The sequence below is a fragment of the Brassica napus genome, chromosome A9, assembly GCF_020379485.1.
Source record: "Brassica napus cultivar Da-Ae chromosome A9, Da-Ae, whole genome shotgun sequence".
Lineage (NCBI taxonomy): Eukaryota > Viridiplantae > Streptophyta > Magnoliopsida > Brassicales > Brassicaceae > Brassica > Brassica napus.
Window position 1 is genome coordinate 22,507,435 of NC_063442.1, and position 20,393 is coordinate 22,527,827.

Genomic DNA, 20,393 nt, shown 5'->3' on the forward strand with positions numbered 1-20,393 from the left:
AAATGGTCAACCGGCTGCTTTACGTCGAGTGACGTTGTAATAACCCTCACGAGCAGATATAATTTTAGTCGAGAAAATTCTTTAAGATCAGTTTGAAGATTGATTGATCAGAATTTAAATAAAAATTGACACGGTGAATTAATCTCGACGGGGCTGTCTTTTGGTCAGAAAATCATCTCTTGATGGTTCTGGTCGAGTGTTAATTATTATTGTTGATTTTTATTCATGCTGGGCGAGTTTATTCAGAGCAGGACGAAATTCGAATGATGAAAAATATTTAGTCGAAACAGTCCGAAAAATATTGACAAAACTCTGAAAATTATTTCTGACCAGTCACATGTCTTGCACCTTCTAGCCTACTTGCTTCCTCAGTAATTAGGTCACATGACATGCACCTACTTGCTTACCTGCTTGCTCATTAGAATTCACATGCTGGTCACAAGCTGTTTGCTTCATCTGCTTGTATCTTTCTTCATGGAAGGGAAATGTTCAGCTGCTTGTGCTGCTTGGTGTGCTGAAGCATGTCACCAGCTGTCTAACCTCAGCTTTGTCTTTTGTGGGAGAAAACCCTCACCTGAAGCAACTTCTTATGTTATAAAACACCATCTTCTCTCCTCTGGACGTTCATAACCTGCAAGAAAAACCAGATAAAAATACAGAGAGAAAGAGAGAAAAAAGAGAGAAAAATTTGTGAGAAAAACTAGTTGAAAATTCAGAAAAAAATTCAGAGAAGAGAATTGAGCATGAAAAAACCTTTCTCACCATCCTGTGACTTTATCCAGTGTGTTCTGGTGTGGTTAAGAGCTGAAGGTTTGGTGTCCAAGAGTTTAGAATCAACCATATTCTCCAGCCTTTGATTTTGATCGGTAAGACGGTTGTGGATCAGTTTCTGTGAGAAGTTTTGTTGGTTTGCCTACACTGGAGATAAATTCTGAATAAATCCAACCATGGATTCTTGTGGTGTTGATCAGATTAATTCGTGGTTAGCTTGAAGAGAGACAACCAGTCAAGTTTAATTAGTTGAGTAAAACCAGTAAGCTTCAGCTTCTTGATTCAGCCATGTTTTGATGAGAACCAATTGATGTATGTTGGTTAACCTGTCAGGATCAGTTGTCTAAGGTCTTGTTCTCTTCAGTCTTGGTTGGTTTATGATTTAATCGGTCTCATAGAACCAGTAGACGAACTGATAAGAATTATGGGAATTAAACCGAACTGATTTTATCTTGTTTAGAACTGAATTGAGCTGAGTATGTTCTGATCTGATCTGAGCCGAGCTGTCTATGGTCTGAAATTGTCTTGAACTGATGTCGTCTGAGTATAACCGAGTTAAGCTGTTGGGAACTGATTAGAACCGGAGTTAGCTGAGCATGAACTAAGCTGATATGAACCGAGTTAAATTGTTAAAGCTTGAACCGAGCTGAACATGGTATCAATCTGTCTTGAACCGAACTGATATGAGAGAACTGAACTGAAATGTTATGAACTGAGTTGAATTTCTTCTTGAACCAGACTAGTGAACCTTATGTTCCAACTGTTATGTTTTGAATTCAGATGGCCAAGGAGAGTATTCGGATCAGCCGGATCCTTGTGATGGTTCTGAACCGAGAGTGATCCAGAAGTGAAGTGTGATTAGCTTGAGCTCGAGTCTAGTCTTCCCTAGCCAATTTCATGGAATCAAAGGTGAGTCTAGATAGATGATGAATGAATTATGAATGAGTATGCATGATTGCATATTGAATATGGTTGATTAATTAAGGATTAATCATGAATTAATTAACGGATAATCATTGATTAATTAAGGATTAATCATGAATTAATTAAGGAGTAATTATGGTTGATTGATTAAGTATTATACATTGATCTATATTTATATATGAAGTATTTATCTAGTTTAAAAACTTAAGAATTAATAAGAATAATTCTTTGAGGTTATCCCGAGCCTTAGTACTTGTTCTCAAGTACTAATCTATAAGTATTCTATTAATAAATGTGAATTATGTGAAGTCTTATTGTATACTCACTCTCCCGAAGGTCCCGCATTACCGTGAATTGGTCCTGCGATATGGATCAAGGTCATGAAGACACGATGATGGGGTCGCACCCTGGAGGCCGTGTAACTGCATGCAGCGTTGGATGTTCTATCTTGGAATATCTAATAGAGATGATGGTTATATTTATTTACCCGCTAGGCTCGGTTAGCCTTGGTGGTTTTCCGGGTTTAGTATATATATATATATATATATATATATATATATATATATATATATATATATATATATATATATATATATATATATATATATATATATATATTATAAGTATGAGTGAATGGCGGGTGTCGTAGAGATGATGTTTAAGATAAGATTCACATCGATGGAATGATAGAATTATATATGTATTTTTATTAGTTATGGAATATATTTCCACTGCATACAAATGAAGTTGATTGCTTGAGAATATTATTAATATATGTTTGGGTGAGGGACTAGGCTAACTGAGTAAATTAGTTACTCATGACTCATTTGTGATGCAGGTAACCAGTAGACGGGAGACCTTACTCTAGGACGGGAAGGAACATCATTAGCCAGCGGTAGTTTTATTATCTTTGCAAAGTCATTTTGATATATCTTATTTATAAGATTTGTAGACCGAAAACCTCGAGGTTAATTTATAACAAATTTTGTAAGATGCCTTTAAATGATATATATAAAGATTGTTTTTAAAGTATGGGTTCCATATGATATTAGTCATTGTCCGGACGAACTAACTATCGGATATTTCATTTTTGGGTTGAAAAGCCTAGAGTGATATTCGATAGGAGCGTTGGTGTTCTTTGGTTGTTGGTCTAAGGTGATCGGAGGTATTCTGAGAACTTCGGATCGACCATCGAGGAACATCGACCGTGTCATTTCCGGTTATCTACGATCGGGGGTGTCACAAAGGTGGTATCAGAGCATGGTTATATGATGCTTGAATGGGACTTGTTTCAAACGTTTTTCGAGTCAAAATGAGTCGCAAGGATAATTAGGATGTGCTGGCTGGTTCCTTCATCTTAGGATAGATAGTTATGGGTAGTTACCTTACTGCTATCTTTCATACGAGATGCATCAAGACAAGCTCGACGGAGTGGAGTGTACTTACCAATTTTGATCCTGTCAAGATCGAGATTCCTACAGTCATGATTGAGCTTTCTACCGTCATGATTCGGTTTGTTATCGTCATGTTTTGGTTCAATCCGGTCATGCTTCAATCCATTATCATCATGCTCGGGTGAGCTAACGACGTGCTCGGGTTTGCTACCATCATGCTCGGAGTTGGTATCATCATACTTTCCTGCGGTTCCTACAATTTCTAGTGTGGATATCGATATTCAAAGATATATGAGACAGAGTTGACACATCAATTACATCTTCGGCCCGTGTTTTATTGAAGTCAAAGTTGACGTTGTTGGTGATGATCCGGTTCAGAATATCCGACTTCATATGACTTATTCTTTCGGCTGCTCATTTCAATCCAGCTTAAGCCCAAATGTACCAGAACCAGAGACGTACAAGCCTGATTGATTCAGCACTTGTTTCAAGCTTAACGTTGGTGGCGGAGATAGTTCAGCAGTAGTACAAGACGATGGACGCACCAGCACCATTCCGTTGCAACAAGACATCTTGAAGTTTGTGAACAAGATAAAGAAGTTGGGACAACACCGACAAGTACTAAACCATTCGATGGAGATTTTGTATAGAGGAAGATTTCGAATGCAACACTAGGAGCAGAACAACTAACATGGCCCATTGTTCACAAGATTGCAAGAAGGATATGGAACCATACATCATCAAGAATGATACAGTAAGTTGGTGATTAAGCGTCAAGCATCATTTGGGAAATGTTAGTCCAAGTTAGGCGGATTTCTTTCAAGAGTTCAAGATGGAGTGTTTTCTACCCAAAACATGGGACCGATATGGAGTTCGCACAGTGAGATGTTTCCGCCAAGATTTTGAAGTCAAGTTAATCTGATTTATCCATTATGGTTTGGAGGATGAGCTAAAGATCATGAAGATGTACTATTGTGACTTAGCAATTAATCTCAGAGTAACCCAAACTATAAAGCTTAAGAGCTATGAGGAATTGGTGGAGGATCACATGAATTCTATAGAAGCCGTTTTTACTGAAGAAGTTTACCAAGTCATGCATATTATTTAACTATCAACCTATTCAGATAGAAGGTCAGTTTCAAGTAATGAATCAAGAAAGTCGATGGAGATAATTTTTGTTGGACGTTTCATCAGATCAAGACCAAGGACCCTGAGTTGTTTTGGTTTTGGCTAGAACGGAGAGTAAGGTGATGATTGTTCAAGTATATAAAATCCTCGATCGCTTACGTCATTGGCACTTCGGTGGTGCCAGTAATGAGTACAGAGGTTATCCTACCATGGCCCATGAAGTTACCCGATCTTTTTACCTATACCTAGGGTACCGCTTGTTAAACTTGTTCGCTTTCCTTACCATTAGTCACTAACTAAGTGTTTGGCTATTTGGGTAGAGCCTACACTTTATAGTTGCCTGGACCGTCAAAACCTCTGAAAAGGTCCAATCACAGGTTTGCTTCTTATCCCATTGCGTGTTGTGTGAATTTTAAAAATTTATGAATGATTAAATAAATTAGTGAAGGAGTGATCAAGGTGTCGTATGAGACCTTGCCTATGGACGGAATTTTCCGCCCATATTGTGTTTGATGCGGGAACAACACATAGATGTAGTTCTCGGGTAGTGTCATTGTTTTAGGAAGGATTCACATTAGTGAATTCAGGTACACTGTTCTTATTCGTGGAAGTATTGGCTGCCATTTAGAGTTATGGTATGCCTTCGTATCCCATCCCCATTCCTTAGTACTTCCATTAGAGCGGTTTGTTTCTATCTAGAGTGAGATTGGCTATCTAGTTATCGAGCTCAATCAGGATGTTGTTGAGGAAGGAAGTCTTTGAGAGAAGACCAGTTACCGTTGGCCTGCAGTCGTATTCTAGTAAGTGTTGGAGCCTCGCTCATATCAGTCTGGAGAGAATAGATAACCTTCAAGATTGCAAGTAGAAAATCAAGATGGCTTATTCATTCGTATTTGAGGAACTCAGTTGAAGGATGAGAATCTAAGGAATTCATAGAAGGAACTGGGTGAACAGGATTTCGAAGAATAGTATGAGGACTGTGTCATGTACAAGTTCATAAAGTGGAGATGTGGGAGAAGGAACCCAAATTCAACCTAAAATTAAGCAGATGTGAAGTAAATCCCAAGGAAGATTGAAGAGTGCAAGGAAAAAGGTATAACCATAAGGCATATGGGAATGCTCAAGTTGTTAAGAGATCAGAAGATGTATTAACAGAGAAAGTGTGAAGTCATCATACAAGAGTACTTCGTTGGTAAATCAAGTTTGGTATAGGCGGACTTGTTGATTCCTCAGTTACTAGACAGAAGAAGGAAATCAGAAAGTAATAGAACAAGACTTGGATATGCGAAACTTCAGTGAGATTGAGTCGTTCATAAGTTTTTGAAGAGTATCTCAGATAGATAAGAAGGGTCTGGAATACTGTAAGGGAAATCATTCCTGGAATAAGTGTGTGTGTGTGTGTGTATTTGAGAGTAGCACCCCTGGTCTGAATCATGTTGGCGTGATTGATCGTGCATGTTCTTGTTTGATTGTTGCACGGTTAATCAAGTTAACATTGACCAGACTGGAGATGTTACATTCACGTATGGCACATCACCTCACTTTCCAAATTTCATGTTGCTGTTATGGTGAAAGTCAGATAGAAAAAGTTGAGAAGTGATAGTCTACAGATACAAGATTGTTAGAAAAAGTATGCAGACCGCAGTTGACAAGAGTTGTGCATAGTAAAGAATTTTGTTATCTTGAAAGTGGCTGCTCAGAAAAGAAAGGATCGGTTGGGGGAATCAAGGGATCGACATGAGTTGTTTTGATATGGGAAGATTAAGATAAGGTAAGAGCTAATATCCATAACTCCTTTCAGAGACTGTTCAGTAAAGAGTGTACAGTTACGTTTTCAGAATTCGGGGACGAATTCTTTTGAGGGGGGAAGAATGTAATAACCCTCATGAGCAGATATAATTTTAGTCGAGAAAATTCTTTAAGATCAGTTTGAAGATTGATCGATCAGAATTTAAATAAAAATTGACACGGTGAATTAATCTCGACGGGGCTGTCTTTTGGTCAAAAAACCATCTCTTGATGGTTCTGGTCGAGTGTTAATTATTATTGTCGATTTTTATTCATGCTGGGCGAGTTTATTCAGAGCAGGACGAAATTCGAATGATGAAAAATATTTAGTCGAAACAGTCCGAAAAATATCGACAAAACTCTGAAAATTATTTCTGAACAGTCACATGTCTTGCACCTTCTAGCCTACTTGCTTCCTCAGTAATTAGGTCACATGACATGCACCTACTTGCTTACCTGCTTGCTCATTAGAATTCACATGCTGGTCACAAGCTGTTTGCTTCATCTGCTTGTATCTTTCTTCATGGAAGGGAAATGTTCAGCTGCTTGTGCTGCTTGGTGTGCTGAAGCATGTCACCAGCTGTCTAACCTCAGCTTTGTCTTTTGTGGGAGAAAACCCTCACCTGAAGCAACTTCTTATGTTATAAAACACCATCTTCTCTCCTCTGGACGTTCATAACCTGCAAGAAAAACCAGAGAAAAATACAGAGAGAAAGAGAGAAAGAAGAGAGAAAAATTTGTGAGAAAAACTAGTTGAAAAATTCAGAAAAAATTCAGAGAAGAGAATTGAGCATGGAAAAACCTTTCTCACCATCCTGTGACTTTATCCAGTGTCTTCTGGTGTGGTTAAGAGCTGAAGGTTTGGTGTCCAATAGTTTAGAATCACCCATATTCTTCAGCCTTTGATTTTGATCGGTAAGATGGTTGTGGATCAGTTTCTGTGAGAAGTTTTGTTGGTTTGCCTACACTGGAGATAAATTCTGAATAAATCCAACCATGGATTCTTGTGGTGTTGATCAGGTTAATTCGTGGTTAGCTTGAAGAGAGACAACCAGTCAAGTTTAATTAGTTGAGTAAAACCGGTAAGCTTCAGCTTCTTGATTCAGCCATGTTTTGATGAGAACCAATTGCTGTATGTTGGTTAACCTGTCAGGATCAGTTGTCTAAGGTCTTGTTCTCTTCAGTCTTGGTTGGTTTATGATTTAATCAGTCTCATAGAACCAGTAGACGAACTGATAAGAATTATGGGAATTAAACCGAACTGATTTTATCTTGTTTAGAACTGAATTGAGCTGAGTATGTTCTGATCTAATCTGAGCCGAGCTGTCTATGGTCTGAAATTGTCTTGAACTGATGTCGTCTGAGTATAACCGAGTTAAGCTGTTGGGAACTGATTAGAACCGGAGTTAGCTGAGCATGAACTAAGCTGATATGAACTGAGTTAAATTGTTAAAGCTTGAACCGAGCTGAACATGGTATCAATCTGTCTTGAACCGAACTGATATGAGAGAACTGAACTGAAATGTTATGAACTGAGTTGAGTTTCTTCTTGAACCAGACTAGTGAACCTTATGTTCCAACTGTTATGTTTTGAATTCAGATGGCCAAGGAGAGTATTCGGATCAGCCGGATCCTTGTGATGGTTCTGAACCGAGAGTGATCCAGAAGTGAAGTGTGATTCGCTTGAGCTCGAGTCTAGTCTTCCCTAGCCAATTTCATGGAATCAAAGGTGAGTCTAGATAGATAATGAATGAATTATGAATGAGTATGTATGATTGCATATTGAATATGGTTGACTAATTAAGGATTAATCATGAATTAATTAAGGGATAATCATTGATTAATTAAGGATTAATCATGAATTAATTAAGGAGTAATTATGGTTGATTGATTAAGTATTATACATTGATCTATATTTATATATGAAGAAATATCTAGTTTTAAAACTTAAGAATTAATAAGAATAATTCTTTGAGGTTATCCCGAGCCTTAGTACTTGTTCTCAAGTACTAATCTATAAGTATTCTATTAATAAATGTGAATTATGTGAAGTCTTATTGTATACTCACTCTCCCGAAGGTCCCGCATTACCGTGAATTGGTCCTGCGATATGGATCAAGGTCATGAAGACACGATGATGGGGTCGCACCCTGGAGGCCGTGTAACTGCATGCAGCGTTGGGTGTTCTATCTTGGAATATCTAATAGAGATGATGGTTATATTTATGTACCCGCTAGGCTCGGTTAGCCTTGGTGGTTTTCCGGGTTTAGTATATATATATATATATTATAAGTATGAGTGAATGGCGGGTGTCGTGGAGATGATGTTTAAGATAAGATTCACATCGATGGAATGATTGAATTATATATGTATTTTTATTAGTTATGGAATATATTTCCACTGCATACAAATGAAGTTGATTGCTTGAGAATATTATTAATATATGTTGGGGTGAGGGACTAGGCTAACTGAGTAAATTAGTTACTCATGACTCATTTGTGATGCAGGTAACCAGTAGACGGGAGACCTTACTCTAGGACGGGAAGGAACATCATTAGCCAGCGGTAGTTTTATTATCTTTGCAAAGTCATTTTGATATATCTTATTTATAAGATTTGTAGACCGAAAACCTCGAGGTTAATTTATAACAAATTTTGTAAGATGCCTTTAAATTGTTATATATAAAGATTGTTTTTAAAGTATGGGTTCCATATGATATTAGTCCTTGTCCGGACGAACTAACTATCGGATATTTCATTTTCGGGTTGAAAAGCCTAGAGTGATATTCGATAGGAGCGTTGGTGTTCTTTGGTTGTTGGTCTAAGGTGATCGGAGGTATTCTGAGAACTTTGGATCGACCATCGAGGAACATTGACCGTGTCATTTCCGGTTATCTACGATCGAAGGTGTCACAGACGTGTTGTTGCAGTCATCGATCACAGTTGACTCATTGGAATCGATCGATGGAAAAGTGGGGGTGTCGATCGATTCCGAATACTCTGTTTCGTACTCCGATTCATACTCTGCTCCACAATGGCATACGCCAATGAAGCCAAGTTCTTTCCCGTAATCCACAGAATTAATAACCTTTCTCTTAGGTCGGATGGGGTCGTAGTTCTTCATTGGGATCTATGAGCGTCAGACACAATTTGTTTTTGTTCATGTCACATACGGCTCCTACTGTAGCTAGGAAAGATCTTCCAAGCAGAAGTGAAGAGTTCCAGTTAAGCTCGATGTCTAGGACATGAAAATCTACAGGGACAAGGGCATTACCAATTTGTACCTCCAGATCTCGTATGATACCTCCTGATCGTTTTTCTAAAAGATCCACGAAGGTGAAGGATTCTGTTGAAAGTTCGATGGCCAAACCAAGTTGGTCTGCCATGATCCTAGGGAGGATACTAACTGATGCTCCTGTGTCACACATTGAATGGGGAAATTCAACACCCTTGACTACGCATGGTATTGCAAACTTCCCAGGATCACTCTTCTTCGTCAATGTGATCCTGTGTTTCATCTTCTCTCTGACTTGATGAAACATTCTCCTAATGTCCTCCTCAGTTACCTTTGTTTTTCTGAAGAACATCCACAACCGGTGTGTGAGATAAGCTTCATCAAAAGCTTTTTTGATTGGGATTCTGAGGATTCTTTTAGTAAAACCATCCATCTCCTTATCGTTAGCTTCCCTCTTAAGGTTCTTAGGAATCTTCTCCTTTCTTTTCCTTAACCTTCTCCCTTCAGTTTCTTGATTTCCTTGAACTGGTTCTGGTGAACTATTTAAAGGGTTGGATTTTGTTTCGGGTGGGTTAGCTAATGGTTTAGGTGGTGGTCTGAGTGCGTTGATGTAATCATTATCGATTGAGGGTAACCGCACTCGGTATGTCAGAGGTGCCTATCGATCGATGGGAGGTGGGGTGTGACGATCGACGTCGGACTCACTCTGTCGATCGATCGGTTGAGCTGATCGATGGTTGGCTCAACCGATCGATCGATTTTATCATAGAAAGGGGAGGGTGGGTGAGGATGCTTAGCTGCGAATTCTTCATGAGTTAGAATTCGAATGGCATTGCAATCAGTCGATTTAGCGGACGACGTCGATCGATGACTGGAGTAATCCGTCCATCGATCTTCGACATGGTGTTTCGATAGATGCGAGTTCATCGACATCGGTCGACACCATTGGGATCCGCCGAGACTCATGGAGCTTTCAATTTTGAAGTCTCCTTCCTCAAGCTTTTCATTTCTCACCACTTGCCAGAAATCATCATCTATGATGGCATTTACGTGGTGTTTCCCTTTGTCGGCTCATGCCTCTCTAGCGAAAGCTTCTTGCCTCTTTATAGTCTCGCCCGTCTGAATTACTTGCGTTTCAAGTTTTCTCACCTGAGTCCCTAAGGTCTCGATTTTGGTGTTCAGATTGTTGTAGGCAGAGTCTATCTTACCGTTGAAATCCACGGTGATTTGTTGTTGTCCCCACAGTACTCGATCAAGCATCTCTTCGATCTTGCTTTCCTGAGTCTGGGGTGGTGGATTTTGGTAGAAGAGTTCGAGTAGCTTTTGCTGTTGTTGAAGGGTTTTTGAAATTGTGAACTTTGGTTACTTCTTTGACCATTTCCAAAAAAGTTTATGTTTCCGCCCTGGTTTCCAAATTTCTTCAATCCTGTACCTCCAATGTAGTTTACATTTTCTTCTCCTTCCGTATCTGCAACTCTTCCTTCAGCTGAACAGACTTGCTTCCTAAGAAGCTCGTGCACCACATCTAACTTAGCTCTTACTTCGTCCATCTGTTCCTTCCCGATAGAGGCTACAGACTTCTTCCGTTCAGAGTCAGTGTTTTTGGTGATGCTGCTGTTAGCAAGGTTTTCGATAAGTCTCACAGCTTCCAACGGATTCCGAGTAGTGAAGTTTCCTTCACTCGCCGTATCAAGAGCCATTTGATACTGTAAGGCGAGACCTCGGAAGAAAGTGCTTAACAGCTGCACTTCGTTAAATCTGTGGTGTGGACAGTCTCGCTGGAAGAACCTAAATCTATTTCACGCATCTTTGAAAGACTCTTCAGCCTCCTGCGAGAATGTGGAAATTTTGTTCCGAAGTTCTTCAGCGCGCGCCTCAACAAAGAAGTTTCGTAAGAAAGCATTCTTGATGTCGGCCCAGGATGTTAAAGATCATGTGGGTTGCTGCCTCAGCCAGTGCATTGCTTCTCCATTCAGCGTGTATCTGAAGAGCTTGCACAGCAGGTAGTCTTCGGGGACTCCTTCCATCCGAATAGCAGCGATTAGATCCGCGAACCGTTCGAGATGGTCCATAGGATGCTCGTGCGGTAACCCAGAGTAGGGTATCTGCGACACGAGAGTGTAGTATTGAGGCTTCAGCTCGAAATTCTGCTTCTGGATCTCCGGAAGTCGAATAGCTGATCTGTTGGAATAGTACTCATCTGGGCGATTGTAGTCGGCCAGTGGTTTCGATCGAGCGTCCTCATCTACAGGTTGAGCAGCTCCTGTAGCATTAGCATCAGGGATTACAGTCCCCTGAGCATCTATTTTCTGACCTGTTGCATTACGCAGATGACCATCCTGGTCATACAGGTTTCCGTTCTCGTCATGTGTTAGAATAATAATGTTTACCATTTTTGACGACACGGTATCGATCGACGTAAGCGGTATCGATCGACGTACGCGGTATAATATCGATCATTGTCGAACGATTGGGATCGATCGAAGATGAAGGTTTGGTGTCGGTCGACGGTTGATTGTGCGTATCGATCGACGACGATGTTGTTGCGTCGAGCGATGTTGAACGTTGACCTCTACGGATGGTGCGTTCTAAATGAGCAGGATCGTGTGAGAACAGAAAGTCTTTCTCCTTGTTGCTTCTGGTACCGCTGGGCATGCACCTGAAAAGACAAGAAAAAGATTATTAGAAAGGGGGTAGAGAAAAGAATAAGAATCATAAAACTAATTCTAATGGCGATCAAAGCTCCCCGGCAACGGCGCCAAATTTGATACCACTCAAATTACCCTAAGGAGTGTTACTCTCATCAAAAGAGGTTCAGATGTAGTACTTAGGGATCGAATCTACAAGGAGCTAGGGAACAATTAAATCTAGTGTTTATTAATTCTAAGAGTTGTAAATGTTTAAATTAAATAGCAATAGTAACAAGCGAAGTAACTAGTAAACGTAACTTAGTTGGAAATAATATTAGATGCAGGGCCACTATTAAGGTGTTGGAGATTATAATACCTATAGATGCCTATTTGTTGCATGCATGATATATTATAGCTCAATCGCTTAACTCAGTGATCAGCTGTCACATGTTTCACTGGTTAACAGGCTAGATCTCGTGTCTCAACGGTTAGTATGTCGACAACGAGAGAGTGTCAATCGATGGTCCTATTGGGACGTCGACCGATACACCTTTGCCAACGTCGATCGATAGTCAGTTGAGGACATCGATCGACGGATTCTAGCCAGGCCTATGCGCGAGTATGATATGCCCTACTAAGATACTAAATTGGCGGTTAGCCCTCTCTAGCAGTCCTAATATGATAGATAGATGTCAGGGTGGGATAACAAGGGTGCTTGAATATGCAATCCTATGATCAAGTTCTAGTTAGCAAGGCTAAAACAAGCAATGAATACAAATCTATCATGAATATCACAACAAGGTAGATCTATAGTTTGGGGCTAATCCCACAAACCTATCTGAACCCTGGATCTAATAATTGAACTACTCAAACATAGCAAAGCAATTCATAACAATGAAGAAATAGAAACTCATAGTATAGATGAAAATAAATGATATCAAGGAGTTCCAATCACAAGTGATCTTCTCTCCAAAACTTGTAACAAAAAGGTCTCTACCCAAAAAGCTCTTATGCTGTCAAAACACTTAGGCAGTATATAATCTACTAGGTTAAAAACTCGTCAGGGCATTTTTGTAATTTAGCTTGGCCTTGGGTTTTAAGTCTGCTGAATCCAAAATGTCGCGTGTCTGATGTCTCGACATCGATCGATGGTACTTGTGTACATCGATCGATATTAATCTACATTTGCCGAGGCATCTTCTGGTATCGATCGTCAGCACTGATGCGCATCGATCGATTGTTCTTCCTCTCGTCGACCTCTACGTGGTCAGCTCGGGTGAAATGTCCTTTAAGCTCCAAAATGCTCCAAAGTCATAGCTTTACTCCGAAATGCACCTGAACCTGAAAACATACCTAGAAGAGTAGAAAACATAGATATATATATATAGTAAAACACCTATATATCATGGATGAAAATGGGTCAAATCCAAGGTATATCAAGACCTTAGGGACTCGGGTGAGAAAACTTGAATCGCATGTGATTCAGACTGGAGAAACTATAAAGAGGCATGAAGCTTTCGCTAGAGAGGCAGGAGCTGACAAAACAAAACACCACGTAAATACCATCATAGATGATGATTTCTGGCAAGTGGTGAGACATGAAAAGCTTGAGGAAGGAGACTTTGAAATCGAAAGTTCCACGAGTCTCGGCGGATCCCAATGGTGTCGACCGATGTCGATGAACTCGCATCGATCGACAGACCATGACGAAGTTCGATGGATGGATTAGTCTAGTCATCGATCGACGTCGTCCGCTAAATCGACTGAATGCAATGCAGTTTGAATTCTAACTCATGAGGAATTCGCAGCTAAGCATCCTCACCCACGCTCCCCTTTCTATGATAAAATCGATCGATCGGTTGACCCAACCATCGATCGACAGAGTGAGTCCGACGTCGATCGTCACAACACACCTCCCATCGATCGACAGGCACCTCTGACATACCGAGTGCGGTTACCCTCAATCGATAATGATTATATCAACGCACTCAAACCACCATCTAAACCATTAGCTAGCCCACCTGAACCAAAACCCAACCCTTTAAATAGTTCACCAGAACCAGTTCAAGAAGATCAGGAAACTAAAGGGAGAAGGTTAAGGAAAAGAAAGGAGAAAATTCCTAAGAACCTTAAGATGGAAGCTAACGATAAGGAGATGGATGGTTTCACTAAAAGAATACTCAGAATCCAAATCGAAACACCTTTTGATGAAGCTTACTTCACACACCGGTTGTGGATGTTCTTCAGAGAAACAAAGGTAACTGAGGAGGACATTTGGATAATGTTTCATCAAGTAAGAGAGAAGATGAGACACAGGATCACATTATCGAAGAAGAGTGATCCTGGGAAGTTTGCAATACCATGCGTAGTCAAGGGTGTTGAATTTCCCCATTCAATGTGTGACAAAAAAGCATCAGTTAGTATCCTCCCTAGGATCATGGCAGACCATCTTGGTTTGACCATCGAACCTTCAACATAATGCTTCACCTTCGTGGATCTTTCAGAAAAACGATCAGGAGGTATCATAAGAGATCTGGAGGTACAGATTGGTAATGCCCTTGTCCCGGTAGATTTTCATGTCGTGGACATCAAGCTTAACTGGAACTCTTCACTTCTGCTTGGAAGATCTTTCCTAGCTACAGTAGGTACTGTATGTGACATGAACAAAAACAAATTGTGTCTGACGCTGATAGACCCCAACATCCACAACGACCCTATCCGATCTAAGAGAAAAATTAATTAATTTTGTAGATTACGGGAGAGAACTTGGCTTCATTGGCGCATGCCATTGTAGAGCAGAGTACGAATCAGAGTACAAAACAGAGTACTCGGAATCGATCGACACCCACACCTTTCCATCGATCGATTCCAATGAGTCAACGGTGACCGATGGCCGCAACAACACGTCGCCCGACGTAAAGCAACCGGTTGACCATTTCCCTCTACTTAATCATTGTTACTCACACTTTGCCTTCCAACCTCCAAGCAAGAGAGGACGTGATGATTATTCCATAGGCAGTTGGGCAGACAGTGGTTTCCATGAAAGTTTTGCAGTTGACACTGTAATTACTTCACCTAACGAGGAACATACAGAGGAATACGATGAGGATTATTGGAGGGAACGTGCAATAAAAATGTCTTTGCAGGATGAAAGATTTGAAACACATAAGTTCACCAAAACGTTTCCAACATCGTTCGACGAAGTGCACTCCACATCGGTCGATACCCACCCTTGTCCAGCAAAACAACCGCTCACATCGATCGACACCCATACAGGAACGTCGATCGATATTCACGCTGCAGCAAAAATCCAGGAGCAGGAGAATATTCCCTCTCCAACTAGGATTATAGATACCTATTTAAAGCGTTTTGCACCCCTGAAACCACCTCCACACACCAGAGCAGACACACAAGCAGAAAGGATGAACACTCTTCCGTCTACATCAACAGGAAAATCCATGAAGAGCAATCATCTCAAGAACCCAAGTTTTGCAAAAATTATTCTGCCATCGATCGATGCATATGTATCAACATCGATTGATACTACTCTTAAACCTAGTCTTTCTATTTCTAAATTGAATGATAATGCAAACATTGATTACGGTTTTCTAACACCTGATGAATTTGGTATTTTCAAGGACCCAGATGGCAACGCACGTGCAATAGATGGAAGGATCTTACAAGTGTCCAAAGAGGACATAGCAGATATCCTTCAAGTGGCCAATGGACCTGACAACCTATTCTCACAGCAATGTGGCACTCTGGACGTCATTCAAACCGATCCAAACAAACACGTAGGAGTTGCCGCAACAGAAATCAGTCCAGATCTATCATGCCAACCAAAAAGCCAAGCATCGATCGACAGTGTAACACCAACGTCGACCGATAAGGAAGACCCGACGTCGATTGACAGACGTTATGAATTTGGATACCGCGTTTTTGACATGTACGGAGCCAGAAAGTTCACTTGGGAACGAAGGGACGAGTATGGAGTCTACAGAGATGAGTGTGGACACGCACAAGGCATAGCTGGTGAGATGATACATGTCACAAAGGACGACATCAGGAAATTACTGGAAAGAGCATCTCTTTTTGAAGAGAACCACATCTGTCTTCCAGAACAAGCCACTTCCTTCACACTCACAAGACTGGAACCAAAACTCTACACCAAAGATGAAATCAACGAGATGGTGACTGGTATTTGTGGAGCTCAGGAAAAACTGGGAGAGGATCTCAAATCATTGGTAGAAGATACACATCAACCTTTAGATAGAGGCTACAATGAGCTTTTCAGAAGTATGGTAGAAATGAGGACAGAAATTGAGAGTTTACGACAGCAACTTGAGAAGGAAGCCACGACCTCAGCATCGATCGATGCACCACATGCACCATCGATCGACGTCAGTCTTCCGACAGCCCAGATCCCTACAGAACCGCAATGTTTAGCAGAACACAAGGATGAATGGGAAGTCTCATACATCAACACGAGAACAAACGATGTGTACTACCCTCTCAACAACAACGTGGACTGGCTGAGCACTAAAATCGAGCTACTACAGCAAGATCTGGACACAATTCGCAAGAAGGACCAACAACCAGCCACATCGATTGACGTGTGTACCATCACATTGCTCGACGCTAAGATCTCAGCCATGGATGATAGGCTGCAGACTTACGAGGACATGCATGACCGCTTCGTATCACCAGTCATGCTATATTTAAACAAATTGTCTAGTCAAATACTTCATGCCCAACAGGCTACGAGGGCCATGGATCGATGGCAAGAATCCTGTGGAGTTACTTTCCTACACAGCAGCAGAGGTTGACAAGATCACATCCAAGATCTACACTGCTATAGACACCATGGAGGAACGACTTGACAAACGCTGCAATGACATCTACTTTCCATTCGACAACAGAATCGGTTGACTAGACAGCCACGCAGAATGGCTACAGAAAGAAGTCAAAGCCATTCAGAGGCAACTCGCAGCTCAACACCAGATATCAGCATCAATCGACAGGAAGCGAGCGAAATCGCTCGATGGTAAGTCGCCGAGATCGACCGACGAACACTTAATCGCATTGATCGACGCCGAGTCTACACCAGCCGGCGAGCAGCTGATACACAAAAGAATAGAGCCAATGCACGAGGAACTGACATAACTTTCAGCATACGCCTATGACAACATAAGCTGGCACCAGGTCAGCATTGACAACGTTCAAGATAGGCTACAAAACATCTCCAATGAACTTAAGAAGATGGATGACAAATGGACAAGAAATGATGAGGCCACAAGAAGTTTCATTGCATCTTGGTCCAGAATGTGCAGAGATGACGTGGATGCTTGTTTTCCAACAAGCAGCTGTTTATCCACCAAATAGCCAATCACTACCACAGTCAAGCTAAATGACTATAACCAAGCGCTGAGTGGGAGGCAACTCACTATTAGGTATTTTATTTTGGTTTTATTAGCTAGCATTTATTTACTTTCGTTTTATTTCTTTCATATTTAGGAAACCCAAGTAGTAGGACCTGAATATCGACCGCCGACGAGACGTCGACATCGCTCGACATAGACAAACACACGACGATCGATGCAATATTTTCACATCGATCGATATCTAATCCGGTCAGATGTATCTTCCTTACTTGTTACATTTCGTACTTATGAATTATTCCATCATAACTCCGACTGAGTTACACTGGGACAGTGTAATTTAAGTCTGGTGGGAGATTTACTGATATAATTTATTTTATTCTTATATAAAAGGAATTTTAATAAATTATGCTTAGCTATTGAAAATGGGACTATGATCTTATATTGATTTGAACTTGAATATCTAACCAATCTTTAGCACCATTTTAGATTTACAGATTGCAGATAGCACTATAGATGCTAAAGCAGATCAACCTATCAACTACACACTTGCCTTGACCGTATGAAGTAACCAAAGCTTATTTCCAACACTAAATCTGACATAACCGCTTGTCTTGGGGCTTGGTATACATGGGATCGGATTCTTCAGACAGGTCTGGAAGGTAACGCCTTGTGTAGATTATTTATCACATTTTCTCTCTCTAAATTTCGACCCTAGAATAGTTAGTGATTTATATTCCAGTTCCATCCATTAAAAAAAAATATATTAAAAAAAAAAGAAGATCTATTGTTTACTTAAGATGAGTCTGAATAGGACTTGGTGGCTAAAACTATTAAGGCTTGATTCATAAAGACTCCAATAAAAGAGTTCGAAACGGGACTTGGAGGCAGCAATCTTCAAGGCTCGCTTTCACAAAGAATTCTTGGATATAGGTCAAAAAGAAGTGAACAGAGCTTCGTGGCTACCACCATTAAGTTTTGATTCATGGAAGCATGTCAAATCTTGGTCACTGATCCTGCAATGGAAGCAGACTTTGACTCAAGAGAGAAAATTAAAGAGTGAGAAAACTTTTATCTGCAGTTCCATATACTTGTCTGAAATCCTTGCATCCTATGATCGATACTCCCAAGGTAAAGCATTCACTTTATATTTATGCTAAGAAATGAAGCCAGTAGAGGGGATGTTAGACGTAAATTGCTGAGTTGTGTTATGTTAGAAATGGTTGCTAAGCTAGGATATTGCATAGTGTGCTTCTGTGATTAGGACTTTTTAGATGTGGTTGCAAAATTGTTGAGGAATAGATTTCTATGCATTAAAATCTGTGAATCCCTAATATTTTCAAACCTCTTTTAGAGAGACTGCATGTATGTTTTGCTTGAGGACAAGCAAAAAGGTAAGTCTGGGAGAGTTGATATACCTTGGATTTGACCCGTTTTCATCCATGGTATATAGGTGTTTTACGATATATATATATCAATGTTTTTTACTCTTCCAGGTATGTTTTCAGGTTCAGGTGCATTTCGGAGTAAAGCTATGACTTTGGAGCATTTTGGACCTTAAAGGACATTTCATCCGAGCTGACCATGTAGAGGTTGACGAGAGGAAGAACTATCGATCGATGCACATCCAGTGCTGTTGATCGACACTATGAGATGCCTCGACAAATGATGATTAATATCGATCGATGTACACAAGTACCATCGATCGATGTCGAGACATTGGGCATGCGACATTTTGGATCCAGCAGCCTTGAAGCCCAAGTCCAAGCTAAATTACGAAAATGCCCTGACGAGTTTTTAACCTAGTATATTATATACTGCCTAAGTGTTTTGACGGCAGGGAGAGCTTTTTGTTATAGTTTTACTTTGAGAGAGAGAGAGAGAGAGAGTTTTAGAGAGAAGATCACTTGTGATTGGAACTCCTTGTTTTCATTTCTTTTCATCTATACTATGAATTTCCATTTCTTCATTGTCATGAATTGCTTTGCTATGCCTGAGTAGTTCATTTATTAGATCCAGGGTTCAGATAGGTTTGTGGGATTAGCCCCAAACTATAGATCTGCCTTGTTGTGATATTCATGATAGATTTGTATTCATTGCTTGTTTTGGCCTTGCTAACTAGAACATGAACATAGGATTGCATACTCAAGCACCCTTGTTATCCCATCCCGACATCTATCTATCATATTAGGACTGCTAGAGAGGGCTAACCGCCAATTTAGTATCTTAATAGGGCATATCATACTCGCGCATAGGCCTGGCTAGAACTCGTCGATCGATGTCCTCAACTGACTATCGGTCGACGTAGGTAAAGGTGTATCGGTCGACGTCCCTATAGGACCATCGATCGACACTCTTTTGTTGTCAACATACTAACCGTTGAGACACGAGATCTAGCTTGTTAACCAGTGAAACATGTGACAGCTGATCACTGAGTTCAGCGGTTGAGCTCTAACATATCATGCATGCAACAAATAGGCATCTATAGATATTATAATCTCCAACACCTGAATAGTGGCCCTGCGTCTAATATCAATTCCAACCAAGTTACATTTACTATTTACTTTGCTTGTTACTATTGCTATTTCATTTAAACATTTACAACTCTTAGAATTAATAAACACTAGATTTAATTGTTCCCTAGCTCCTTGTGGATTCGATCCCTAAGTACTACATCTGAACCTCTTTTGATGAGAGTAACACTCCTTAGGGTAATTTGAGTGGTATCAGTTTACGGGCTGCTGGTTAAGAAATCGTAAAGTGGGCTCCGAGTCATGTCCCAGGTCCCTTTGGGCCGTCTTTTGACTTGAAGCGTTTATTACGGCTTCTTTCGATAAAAACAAACTTTCCGCGGTTTTTATCGTAAAGTTAGATTGATGACTTCAAATGACGGAAAACATGAAATGGGTTTGCTATGGTCTTCGGGAGATAACATCAAAGGGTAGACGAGAATGCATGGATTCGTGTCGTATCGACGTTTCAGAAAGGCCGGTCGCTACGTAGCGACCGAACGGAATGCACACTCGGTCGCTACGTACCGAGCGGGATGCGTGCTCGGTCGCTACGTAGCGACCGAGCAGTGTTCATGTTCGGTCGTTGCGTAGTGACTGAGCTTGGCTTGTCCGTGTACCGATCGTCACACTCGA

The 20,393-nt window shown here is 40.6% G+C and overlaps 1 non-coding gene across 1 annotated transcript; it reads left to right on the plus strand.

Annotated features, from left to right (window-relative positions):
• The first annotated feature begins 10,994 nt into the window (after window positions 1-10,994).
• On the plus strand, window positions 10,995-11,101 carry LOC125578775. The gene has a single exon (XR_007316858.1). It is a non-coding gene; the product is annotated as a small nucleolar RNA R71 (small nucleolar RNA).
• Window positions 11,102-20,393: the final 9,292 nt, after the last annotated feature.